General features: G+C 39.3%; 1 long non-coding RNA gene across 1 annotated transcript; it reads right to left on the bottom strand.

The window, feature by feature from the left end:
* Positions 1-4,770: 4,770 nt before the first annotated feature.
* LOC108498586 lies at positions 4,771-10,466 on the bottom strand. Its single transcript, XR_001875231.1, has 3 exons — positions 10,440-10,466; positions 7,248-7,286; positions 4,771-4,831 (listed from the first exon to the last, which is right to left on the bottom strand). It is a non-coding gene; the product is annotated as an uncharacterized LOC108498586 (long non-coding RNA).
* Between the last annotated feature and the right edge of the window lie 1,257 nt (positions 10,467-11,723).

The raw sequence follows: 11,723 nt of genomic DNA, 5'->3' as shown, positions 1-11,723 counted from the left end.
CCTTCAGTATGACACGTGTCCTTTACTGTGGTCATCACCACCCTCACCATTATGCTTTGCAAATGATGTTCTGAAATACAGCAGTTTACATTGTGAACAATTTCCCCCCATCTTTTATCACTTTTTCATATTTGTTGGTTTCCTTCTTGGATTTTTTAAGCGCTTCCAGACAACCTTGTTACTCAGCTCCCCCAGCATATGTGCTGTTGTATTCCCTTGGAGCAGCTAGCTGTTTCTTTACAGGGACACAGTTGGTTTTCATTAGTGGATTTCTCTATAACTCACATTTGAGATGATTCCCTTCTCTTTGGAAAGTTTCTTTCCATTCTGAGGCATCCTTGCTCTTTCTCCTTTGAAAGTTGAAAGTCAGTTGAAAATGCATGTTTGCCTTCACAAGGAGGTTGGGTTTTATTGTTTTCCTTTTGTGACTGAAGGCATATGCTGATCTCACAAGCTGAGTCCTATATGGTGCAGCATCTTTTAATCAGAATAATCAAAATAATCAGAATAATCAAATAATAAAAATAATATTGATAAAAATTATTATTTTTAAGGATCTGAAGTATGAATCAAGTTCTAGTTAATGGATGCTCTTGGATGAACCATACTATATAAATCAACAGCAAATTAGGCTCAAAAAACAGGCAGATGTTACTTAAAATATTATGTTGCATTTAAAAATAATAAAGAAAAACATAAATAACATAAATTGACTGGGACTCTGATCCTCAGAGCCATTGTTTCCTCTCAATATTAGACTTAGAATTTCAGAGCTGAAAAGAAATGATCCTCCTTTCTATGAAGTTCTCAACAAAAAACAGTTCAACCAGGCAAATATAAGACCTGCAATGAGTACACCACTCATTTAACACATGTATATCAGGTGGGCCACACTGAAAAAATTGTACTAATAGTTATGTACAAAAAGCTTCAGTGTTAACAGGGCAAGAAGTAAAAATGGAACTTTTCCATCCTAACACACCTTAACTTTGAACAGGTAAATGTACCCTTAACATCATTAAAACAAAGGAACATGCTCTCTGTTGTGTCCTATACGCAGCTCCCCTATGGGATGCTGAGTAGGAGGGTACTTTTAGAAATGAGATGCTTCTAGTCCCTGAAGGGATTTGTCTTGACTACATGACTTACTTGCACCATCAGAAAAAGAAGGATGTCTCTGGCCCACACCCATGATACAATGTCAAACTCAGAGAATGGATTAAAAAGGAAAAACGCAACCAACAGAAATTGTAAAAGGACAAAATAGACAGAAGTCAATATATTTTTATTGTATTCTAATGTCATCAGACACAGGTAACTTAAGTCCAGAAATTCTAAAGATGAGAATATCTTTGGCATTCTGATACTAATTTTAAATAAGTCCTTGAAAACTCAGAATGCGCCAGAAAACTGGAGTATGCTAATGTTCTGCCAATATTTAAGAGAAGTGCTACACTGTGTTCAGATAAAAAAAGTACTTTCTATGAATTAGGTCTTGGGTAAAATAATAGTTAAATTGATACAGAAGTCACATGATGGTTTAAAACCAAGGCTATAAGTTCTGACAGCATAATACATGAAAAATTATGGTGAAACAAAAGTTATAACATCTTTGATGTACTGTATAATGAAGTGTATTTAGTCTTTGTAAAGCTATTTGCTTAATATGGCATGGTATTTGAAATTAGCACTGCATAGTAGCAACACATTTTAAATGGACTAAGGGTTTTTTGTGAGATGACTCTCACAACATAATGAAAGAGTAATTGTGAAGGACCAGGAATCAGAATGGGGAGAATCTCAGAAGTGGAAAAAGATGTACAGTGATTGAAAGGACTTTATGATACGGACTTTACAGTATTATGTATATACACATTGTATGCTTCCCCAGAATTTGTATTTCCCGGGCATGTTCAGGCTTGTCCGCTTTCCTGCGGATTGGCTGGAGAAGCTGCAGAGAGGGGACAGCCTCTATTCACCCCTTCTCTCCCCGTTTCCTCCCACGTTCCTCCCTCTTTTGCCCGTGTCCCTATCCTGGTTTGTCCCCCCTCTTGTCTGTCTCATGCTCCACCCTATGTTCTGACCCTTTCCCCTCCCGAGCTGATAAAAGACCGGGTGCACGCGTGAATAAAGCATTCTACCTGCATCCCACCTCTGTGTCCCGGACTCATGCAGTGCCACGGTCCCCGTCCCCCCCCTTTTCGGACAGCGGCAAGTAATCATCATTGAAGAATTATTATCAAATTAATCATCTCACAGCCACTGTTGTGCTGGCAATCTTCAATGTATCTATAAGATGGAGGAGAAAATATAAAATAGATAAAATTTGCCAGTGGAAATCCTATACTAAAGTGAGAACACAGCAGTTGGAAAAGGAGTCATAGTAGACTTATAGCTAATGATTAATCTGCAACATGAAACTGGAATACAACTGAGGAGACAGGAGAGTAGCAGATTTTATTTTGAACTCATCAGACACTGAAGATCAATGCTGCTGTCAACCAGTCATCATGAAAGATGAAAAAAATAGAGAGTGACTGTAAAAAAGAATATCAGAAACAGTTGAAGAGGTGGAGAAATGACTCATATTGCAGTATTTAAGCTGCTTTGACTGTTTAGATTATCAAAAAGAAGATGGGTCTTGATTGCTCTATTTGAATACCTTCAAGTCTGGGGCAAAGCAAATACTAAATTTTTATTTAATCCATACAAGAAAAGATAACAAGAATCTGTAGTTATGTGGTTTAGCTCTACACAAATAAAAATATCAAGGGAATTTGTGAATTCTTCATCTCATGATTTCCCCAAATAGAGGTGCCTTTGACAGTACTGAGAATGAATAAAGTATCAAGAATGGAGGAAAAGGACCTCCTCCACAACAGAGCCGCGGGACCTGAGTGCCTTTAAATCCAACCTAATCCTATGTTGATGGGGAAGGTTCTTGACCATATCCCTTCACACAGATCCTTTCTAGGAGGTAGTGAGTGAACTCCGGAAAAACCTTAAACGATCATCTTAAAATTTGTTTTTCATTCTTCTGTAAATTATAGTAGAAGTGGTAGATTAATAACAAAATTTCAAGCAAGAGGACTTATGTCTACTCCCACATCCTTGGCTCCTCAGCTGTTGGTTTTCATTAACAGAATGCAGTTATATTTGAGAAGACAAGAATCTGTATGCTGGTGACATTCATCACCAACATTTAACTCCATGTCTGCAGAATATTCCAACACAGTGGGTGAGACAGAAAATGGAGTTGTGAGTCACCTGTATTCATTTTAATCTTTTTGTCATACAGGAGAAGTTACAAGGCCACTTGTAATTGCATCTTCTGAAATTTTGCATGAGAGCAGAAAAAGTCTCAAAGGTCCTTTCTTGCCGCCATTAAACACTCCTATCTAGGCTGGTGGGTCTGAAAATGTTGATTCAGTTATACAGGTGGTAATTTCTTAAAGTGACAGAGTGGTGGGAATCAGTTAGATGTTCAGAGATATGCAAAAATTTTGCTTGAATCGAGTGTTAGCTAATGTTTCAAACTCAGAAGGTTCCCTTGGGATAGGCATTTTGCAGGTCAATTGCCTCATAACTAGACTCAATTTATTCAAAGGTACATCAAGCAGTAGAGTATTTATTGAGTGTTGGGTAATTGCTGAATCAGTGCTATTAGTTTCTTTTAAACAGAGAATCAGATGCCAAAGTTGTGCCTGACAGCTAATTTAGACTTATGAGGAAATTGCAGGTCTGGGTTTTTCACATGGATAAGCTATGCTAATTGGATCTGGGAGGTGAATGGTAATAGGAGTCCATTCTAATACCTGAGGTTGTGGTTACTTACAAGGGCAAAGTCAGAAGAAAGGGATGCAGAATCTCAGGGGGAGGTAGAAAAGATGTGATTTTGGTATGGCCAGTGCTTCAAGCCCTTCAGAGGAGGTTGTGCACAGATTTGAAGGTGAGTGTTCTGAGATCCTAGGAGGCATTAGACTTGCTATGAAGCTTTGGGTCTGGGTTAGTTTTGCCTTAGCGCAAAGCACTTTTGAGTATTCAAGAGTGTGTTTTGGAGTTCCTGCAGAACACATTCCTCTGGTGTTGAAGAAATGCAAATTTAAATTGGGTATTGCAATCCGTGATGCCATGGGTACAGTATAAGCTGATATCATATCTGCTTTGGGCTCCTTTTTTGTGCAGTGCCCTCCATAGAAGAATGGTAAGGTTTTAATATCCCTCAGATTGGGATTTAATTGGGTTACGGTGGGATACCAGACCTCTGCTTGTGGTGTCTGCTCTTTTTTTCTAGCACAGATGAGACACTAATGTCATCTGTGTTACTCTTTTCTTATGTTGGGTATCTGAAAAGTAAATTTCATTTTTACAGCTTTCTTGACAACAGAAGAGGAACAGAGTTTTTAAAGCTACTTACAACATATTTTCATGAAGTGCTGTTATTTTAAAAATTTTGCTGTGTTAGCTGGCACTTTTTGTACTGTTTTAACAATTTACAGGCACTTCATGGATTTTGGTATCTGTGCGGCATGCCCCCAGGGACATTTTTGGTCAGAACTAGGAAAAAATACTGAGAACCAGACTGTATTTGCCACCTTCTAATGACAGGGTTATTTTAAGGAATTGTTAAATGCTAGGTACATACTGCTGAGTTTACTTATTTCTGTGAAAAATGAAACTTGTCCTTGCGGAATTTGTTCTGTTATTCAGAATTATGCTAGTGAAGAAATGACTTACCCTTTTTCTGGCTGACAATCTAGTCATTCTCCACAAAATGATCTCTGAGAAGTGCATCAATAGCCTCAGATCTCAGCAGGGCTTTACTTCTGTCCTGTGGATGACATATCACAGAGAACATGCGGGTGGTCTGCCAGAGCCCATGTGCCAACATCAGGGAGTGTTGTATATTGTGCAGTTTTCCATGCAAGAAATAAATAGACTTATTTTGAAGCACAGATCATTTTACTGCCAATAAGCACACATGCACCATTTTAAGACAGTATGCTGTACCTCCCACTCACAGGGTTGTTCCTAATGAAAGGAACAGTTCAAGACTTATCCTCTATTCCTCACTGTGTGTCAAAAACCAAGAGTAAAAAAAACTATGGTACTAACTCTGCAACATATTTTGGGGGAAATATTGAACTCTGTTCTCCCTGTCCACCTGAATTTCTGCTCTTCTTTCAACGTTATGAGAAAGTTGTCCAGGAGCACTGTGCTAGGTAATACCAGTTTTAGACAGGATAAAAAATGAGTGAGCATTGTGTGGGAGCAAAGCCCATAAAGCAGCAAAAGGGTTAATTTCTGCCCAGAGCAAAGGTACTGAAATTGAAGTACACAAGTTTATTTATTTTCTATAATCTCATAACAAAAATGAAGTCAGACTAATGCCATCTTGCCAGTGATTCTCACTGAACTATGGCTCATTAGTTACTTTATGTTGCTTGGCAAGGTCTGTTTACACCTACAGAAATTCAGCCAATTCAATGAGTCCCTTCTCTCCTCACAGACATCCCAGTATTCTTGCCTATCTGACCATGCATTGTGGGTTTGCCGTCCATGTGCTATATACAGAGCTGAGCACATATGCTCATTTTGAGGAGGAAAAAAAAACCCTGTTGAGATGCATTCCAGCTACACTGGCCCTCATCTGGGCTATTTCAGGCCAGGCCTGAAAATATTTCACCATGATTCACTCTACTTTTTCTATGTTTTTATGAGATCAGAATCATGTAACTCAGGTCCAGGACTCTTTAAAATGCCACATTTGAAGAATACGGTTGAAGTCTCTTTTCACCAAGCCATGGCCCTGTCAGGCATTTTGTTTTGACACAGATTAAAATGACCTTTCTAAAGGTTCTTCTTATATGTATCATTCCTGAGGTACTTTGCTGTCTCAGGTACCGAGCACATATTGCACCCTCATGTTGGACAACAGCTGATGGAGGACAGTGGGAGAGCACTTCATCAATATGGAGCCTTGGGAACAACTTTGCTGCATGCTTTGAAGAGACAACAGAAGACCATGGAGTAGCTGACAATCCGATTGGAGTTGCTCATGAGCAGATTCGTATTTCCAGTCTGACGTGGACCAAGGTATGCCTTGGGATCAGGATTGCACTGACCTGTTTGCTCTTCTGTGTAATGACCTGATGAGGTCCCAGGGGTGCTTCCTTAGCTGAGTTTTAAGTTAATTTGCAGCACAGATAAATGTGTGTTACATGTTTGATTGCTTTTTTCTACATTCAAGTCTTTATTCATGCTGATGGTAGGAACTAGCCGTGGTATTTCATAGCACGTTCTGTCTATCTGCAGTGAAATGATGCATATATGGTAACAATATAAGCAGGCAGATAGATAGAAACACCCAAACTGATGTTGTCCTAGTCCTTTATGACTTTCAGTAAACTTTAGGTCTGATTTAAGGAGACTTACTTATACTTCCCAAATAGTTTTCCACTGTGATTGTTTTCAGATGTGATAACTTTCTCTTAATTAAAAGAGTGAACCATTGAGACAAAAGCCATCCTAGGATTTAGTCTTACCCAAACCAGCAATTGGTATTATTTCCAGTATAGAGTTCAAAGTACACAAATCACCAGCTTAAAACTGTAGCTTAAAACTCCATTACAGGCACACTAAATATTATGTTCACTTTACTTAAGATATATTTCCTTAGAAGCACAGGAATATAGTCTTTACTTGGTCTCCCATTTCCATGACATTCTTTGTTTAGGTCCTTCCACAGTGAAGGAAGGCCAAAGAGCTAAGTAAGTAAGTGAATGAATTGTTGGCAAATGTTTCAGTGCATTGAATGGTAAATGACTTTAAATCTCAACTTTATTCCCATTTTCATATCTTTACATGATTTTTACACGAAATGGAAGGATAGTTAAATATACCTCATCTTCAACTGTACTTTCTGTAGACACACACACACATACACACAAACAAACACACATTTCTAGGATTTCAAGTAAATATTTCGGCCAATGGGACTTCAGGGAGGCCCAGCTCATCACCTTAGAAAAATAACCATGATGTGCCACTGGAATAACATTTAATATGTACAATTTCCAATCAGAAAACCGGGTGGTTTTTTTTCACCTGAAACATTGAAGATCCCCATACATGGCTTCCTCAGATTTCAAGGATGCTGAAAATTCAGCTGTTAAGACACACACTAGACTCTGCTCAGCAAAACGTCTTGCTTTCTTGGCACCAGAACACTCATCTCTCTCTCTCACCTTGAAAGTATTTGAATCACTGTAGATTTGCCTTCTCACCTAGACAAAAATAACAAATTGGAAACTAAGGTGGAACAATACATTTTTCCCCTTTCCTCCCCAGTAAGTTTCTCCACATACAGGAATGAACCAAAGGGATGAAACACAAGTAATTGGGAAATTAATAATTGGCATCCTGAGATAAACAGTAAAGCTTTAAAAAGAAATCAAACCAGTTCATTTAACAGGAATGAATGACATGACTAAACTCAACTAACACCCCAACAATAACAGCAGCATCTTTCACAGGTTCTAGGCAAGCAAAGTTCAAGCCAGCAAAATACTTTCCAGTTTATAAAAGTTTTAAAAACTGCCAGGGGATATGTCCTGGCCTTCCCAGCAATGGAGCAAGAATGAGCTCCAGCAAATCACACGGAAAAAGCATGAGGGGAGCAGATTTTCCAGGCATTAATTCAGTGCTAAAGGGGGTCTCCCTTCCAATATTACAGAATACTGATGTGTTAGTAGTCTCCTTTTTCACATCACTGAACCCTGTTGGATGGATTGCAGGGGGTCTCTTTCCAAATACCATTAAATCCAAAGAAAAGGAAACTTCTCTCTTCTCTAGTATTGATCAGCAAATGGATGTATAGAAGGTCACATGTTTTACTGGAGGTTTTTTTGCTGCAGGAGAAAGCGGGAATATTTGCTATAAGCACTTTGGAACATAGCCCTTATGGAAAAAATATGATAGATTTTAATAGAGTGATAGTATTCCTACAGAATTCAAAAATCAATTTATATAATTGTATAGGAAGGATGTTGAATAAAATTTCTATTGCACTATTTGGGCTTCACTCTTATAACATTCCAAAGGATTTTTCCACAAGTGAATAAAGCTGAATGTAGTGTACTGGATGCTTCTACAGTTTACTTACCAAAATAACTGAATGGGCTTTACAAATACAGAGAGTCTTTAAAAGGATGCAGTTACTACAATGTACCTTCACTTTTGTGTATTTCCATAATGTTGATGTGTTAGTTCTTGTATAGTTTTCTTATAGTAAATTTTCATGATTTTTCATTTGAAAAAGCCAAACGAATCAACAAATCAAAGAAAAAATCTATGCTTTTTCTGGTTTTGTATTGGAAGAGAGAGGTAGTTAGTGTTTTTAACTCTCTTTTGGAGACAACACAAACAACCTGATCTGTTTGTGTAGATTACCACTTGTACTTTGTACAAGAAATGGTATTTAGGCTTACAGAAAAATCACTGTAAACACTCACACACAGCTCTGAATACCTGTCATAGTAGTTTTCTTAGACTTCATGCTCACTCTGCAGCAAACCTTCTGCTGTTTCCCTCCAGCCTGCTCACAGGAAGTGTGCTGGGCATCCAGGCATGGCCTAGGGAATATTTAACATTCCCATGCCCTCAAATAAATATCGAGCACTTGATGATACTGATGGCTCACAAAATCATCTTGTGAGTTTTTTGGACAGAGATAGATGGCTAAGACCAGTGAAATTAGCTATTCTGGGAACATGTCTAGCAGTCTTCATTGTCTGCAGTAGTTGTACAGATAACTAAATAATTTAGCTATGGTTTTGAGACTCAAATTTGCAGATGGCACTGAGCTGGGGGGGAGAGTCAATCAGCAGGAAGGCAAGAGGGCTCTGCAGAGGGACCCGGATACGTTGGAGAGCTGGGCTGATTCCAACGGGATGAGGTTCAACAATGCCAATTGCCGAGTCCTGCGCTTTGGCCACAACAACCCCATGGAATGCTACAGGCTGGGCACAGAGTGGTTGGAGAGCAGCCAGGCAGAAAGGGACCTGAGAGTTTGGATTGACAGGAAGCTGAACATGAGCCAGCAGTGTGCCCAGGTGGCCAAGAAGGCCAATGGCATCCTGGCCTGGATCAGGAACAGTGTGGCCAACAGGTCCAGGGAAGTGATTCTTCCCCTGGACTCAGCGCTGGTGAGGCCACACCTCGAGTACTGTATCCAGTTCTGGGCCCCTCAGTTCAGGAAGGATATTGAGATCCTGGAGCAGGTCCAGAGGAGGGCAACTAGGCTGGTGAAGGGACTTGAACACAAGTCCTATGAGGAGAGGCTGAGGGAGCTGGGACTGTTCAGCCTGGAGAAGAGGAGGCTCAGGGGAGACCTCATCACTCTCTACCACTCCCTGAAAGGAGGTTGTAGCCAGGTGGGGGTTGGTCTCTTTTCCCAGGCAACTATCAGCAAGACAAGAGGGCATGGTCTTAAGCTGTGCCAGGGGAGGTTTAGGTTGGATATTAGAAAGAATTTCTTTACAGAGAGGGTAATCAGCCATTGGAATGGGCTGCCCAGGGAAGTGGTGGATTCTCCATCCCTGGAGGTTTTTAAGGCAAGACTGGATGTGGCACTTAGTGCCACAGTGGTAGTGGATCAAGTGTTGGACTTGATGATCTCGGAGGTCCCTTCCAACCCAGCTGATTCTATGATTCTATGATTGTATGAAAGCTAGGTGGGCTGAATCCAACCCTAAGCAGAGACAAATGCACTGGACCAATTCTGGAGGATTCCTCAGGAGGAACTCTATATAGAAAAGTATTGCTTTTTCCTAGCGTCTCAGAAGGCATTTTTCTCATACACATTGTGCTTCCAAAACTGAGAACTCCTTCATTCACTGTGGATGTGCTTTATAGCAAGGAATAACCCAAAGGTCTGGTTCAAACTTTCCTACCTGACTTAATAAAGTAAATAATCAAGTTAACATTTTTATTGTCTCTCATTGTTCCTGTATTTCCTTCTTGACCTTTCAGCTACTCAGACATTTATAGCAAACCCTTCTGTTTACCACTGTGTTCTAGGTAACACTTTTTTTAACTGTAGGCTTCCAGCTGTGCAGCTCTAATCCAACAACCAGCTGCTGAGCACTACTGTAGTCAAATATGTTTATTTTCCAGTCCATGGACAAACTAGAATATATTTTCCTTTCAGAACCTGTGGATGTTTACATCTTAGCCCTTCCTGGATCACAGAGCCTTCCCTACATTTGTTTTCTTTGGTCCTGTAAGAGCTGGAAGAACAAAAGGCAAATTTCAAGTTTCCCCCAACCTCAAATCTCCTATTTGCAAAACAGAATGAAATCTGTCAAAACAATGTCAAAAGAGATTTTTTTTTAAAATATTTGTGAACTATTCACACTTTTGTTTATTTCTCTAGATACCTCTGTCTACTTGACGAATCATATGCACCAAGAATGTCCAGCTGCAACTTCTTCAAGGAAAATCCTGGAGGGTTATGTGTGTGCTGTTTCTTGAAGAATTATGCATTATAGCATTATGGCTATCACTGTTGGCTGATCCTTCAGAGCACACAACAACAGGTTCTGGGATGAAAGATACCATGGACATCTAAAACCAAAAAGACTTCATAATATTATCAAGACACAAATCAGATGGAGTTAAAGAAATTCAGGCAGAAATCATGGGTTGTTTTCAGTTCAATGTGGGATGAAATTTCTTTTGTCTGTTCATCTTTGGTAACAGTGCAAACAGAAGTTTGTGTTTTCCAGGAAAATAGCAAAGCTGAGAGTTTCTGCCCCTTGAACCTCTTCTGCCTTGGGTGATGTGAGAGAACCTGGTACAGACAGCTACTAGGGAACATGCCAAAGCTCAGAGATCTGCATGAGATTCTTTCTGTGCTACGTATTGCTGAACAGGTTGAGGCAGCCTGAAGAGGAATGGGTTGTTCATAATCCCCTTCTTAGTTAATTTGGAATGAACATTTTTAATCCATATTTGAAGACTGTTCTGCAACTGAAGAAAGCATCTGAACATCTAGAAGCTGCACAGAGGTTTAGTGTCTTCTGTCAACTGCAGTGATGTAGTGGTTCCTTTTTGGTAATCATCCAAGTGCTCCACTTAAAAAGCATTGCGCTTTTTTAATCTTTATCACTTTACATTTCTGAAACGAGCACAGTACAGATTTCTTTTGTATTGCCTAATTCCATTCTAATAACACACTTGAATCTAGAGTTTTCTGAAAAAGGAATTAAAAATATTTTATGTTTCAGTAAGTTGAGAATGTATTTTCTAAAATAAAAAATAAAAAATAATTCAAACCAGTCACAAAACCTCCAAGAAAATTTGTCCAAAATAGTCAGGTTTTATGTGCATGTTGCTCAGAGTGAAAGTTCCTATTGTCTCCCCTTGAACCCTGATTTTTACTGCTCCACCTGCAAATACCACTACTGTAGTGTAATTAATTTGATGTGATCATTGATTGGTCAATGCTGGATGATAGTGTGGTGGGGCAAGACTCCTTGATTTGAGTTGAATGCTCAGATGACCTTTATTTGAATCATCCAAACTACTAGAGTTTGCACAAATGAATTGCGAATCTTGTGAGAAGACCATTTCAGGAGTGATTTTTGATGTTTCGTTTTGCTAGTCAAGATGGGAAAACCTGTCTGAAGGTTAGTCCAAACTCCAGGTGAGTGGATCTTGAT

Source organism: Lepidothrix coronata, unplaced genomic scaffold, assembly GCF_001604755.1.
Source record: "Lepidothrix coronata isolate B3197 unplaced genomic scaffold, Lepidothrix_coronata-1.0 Scaffold61, whole genome shotgun sequence".
Lineage (NCBI taxonomy): Eukaryota > Metazoa > Chordata > Aves > Passeriformes > Pipridae > Lepidothrix > Lepidothrix coronata.
Note: the sequence above shows the minus strand (reverse complement) of the source record. Positions and strands in the feature narration are given on the sequence as shown.